Here is a 2,144-nt window from a genome sequence, read left to right on the forward strand (position 1 = left end):
CTCTCCCTTTTTATATCAAAACTCACACCAAATTATGTTGTATCGTCTCTCTTACATAAAAAAACCACCCTCATTCATAATCTCTTTCCATTACACTTTTATTATCTTTCTTAAAAAAATTTGAAAACACTGAATAAGGGTGTAGGGGCGCAGCTGATGACTAGACTCCCGACCAACTTTATGTAAATTTACACACTATTATTATTAAAACACTGAATAGTAACTATAAAAGGGAATAGAGAAAATATGTTTGTTACGTGCAGTCAAATGGAGGAGCGGTTGACAATTCAAAAGGAAATGATTCCCTATATTCTCTAAAGTAATCATGATTAAGAAAAACACCAGACTTGTACATGGCCAGTAATCATTATGGTTAATACAATAAAATAACAAAACTTCACATTATGAGATTCAATTGAATGACAGGTCGAAGCTTAAAGCCAGAAGGTAAAGCAGACCGACTCAGTCACAGGTACAAGTCACAAGACAGCCTCTCTCTTCCTCTCACAAGTGAAGTGATTCCCGTGAACCTAACCTGCACAGTACGTACGTACGTTTTAGGTTTAGCCTCGCTCTTTTATCATAATAATTCTAGTTAAGTGATTGGAATTAGGATACCAAACTTAAATAATTTGGGCTACAAGTCAATACTTACTTGACTAATTATTGTACCCTCCCTTATACGTACAAATAATTGAGTGAGTTAGACTAGGGGGAGGAGAGGGAATGCTATGACTAGAAGATTACTTAAAAAACTAGTCTTTGCATGTACTTTGGCTCTTGCTATTATTGCTAATGAGATTTCTTACATAATAAAAAAAAATCTTAATGTCATTATAATTTTTTTCAGGTCATGAAGTACTTTTTTGAGTTGGATAGTGTCCTTACCATCCCAGTTCGGGTCGATCCAACGAGTTAATTGACTTTTGCCTCGTTTACTTAGGAGTAAAGACACATTTTAGACTTCAATTATGACTTTGGAAAAAATAAATTGAAGAACGAAGGAAACTTTTATAAATAATTAAAACGTATGGAAAGGAATTTATCAATATTTTTGAAACTCGTTCTTATAATAATAGCGAGTTAGTTTATAAGTAGTGACAAAAATCAGATGATAATGAAATTTGAGGCTTAGAGCAATGTTATAATAGTAATGGTGTCGGAATATAAATAAACGCAACAATGTATAAATGGACATAATACATATTTCCAACGTGGCAATAGGAAATGTAATCAATGAATATATATATATGAAGGATATATATCTTAATTTCAGATGTGAAAATATATTCTAGTACACTATACAAGTGCAATGGTACTTAGAGAATTCAGGTGTGGATGAACATCTTCTTTTTAGTCAGATCCAATAAACCAAATAAATAGCCTTGATCCCAGCCCACTTTAATACCATATTAAACAGTTCTGAAATAAGCCAATTAGGGGGAGCCGAAACATAGTAAACAAAACACTATGTAATTGGGTTCAATACATATTCTAAAATCAATTAGTAATAAGAGGAATAATATATAAACGTATATATTGAAAACTTTATATCTTCACTTCCGACGTGAAAGTGTATTCTAATTATGTGATAGTAAGTTTGTGTGTAGTTGAATGTCCATAAATTACATGTGAAAGAGTCATGTGAATTGAGGTCTTATAATATAAATGAGACAAAGTCTAGGTCATCGAATTTGCTTGAAAACATGTATCTCGGATGCCCTTTTACGCATGTCGGAAAAATGCAAGTCGGAGACCCTTTTATGCTGTAAAAAATGCAACTCGGATGCCCTTTTATGCATGTCAAAAAAATGCAAGTCGAAGGCCCTATTATGCATGCCAAAAAAATGCAAGTCGTAGGCCCTTTATGCATGTCAAAAAATACAAGCTGAATGCCCGTTTACAGATGCCGGAAAAAATGGTTTACCATTGGTCAACCACCGGAACACCTTACCGACTGTCGGACCACCACCGGACCACCGATGTTGCCAAACCTCCACATGACTACTGTATCATTGTATCCAGAGAATGCATGCTTATGTGTTGAAAATGTGTGCTTAGATGTTAAAAGTTATGCATTAAAAAGTGCATGTTTATGTATTGGAAGTGCATATAATGTATTAAAAGTGCATGTTTGCTTTTGT

This window comes from Phyllobates terribilis, unplaced genomic scaffold, assembly GCF_046119375.1.
Source record: "Phyllobates terribilis strain yellow unplaced genomic scaffold, ASM4611937v1 Scaffold_4613__1_contigs__length_58919, whole genome shotgun sequence".
Classification (NCBI taxonomy): domain Eukaryota; kingdom Metazoa; phylum Chordata; class Amphibia; order Anura; family Dendrobatidae; genus Phyllobates; species Phyllobates terribilis.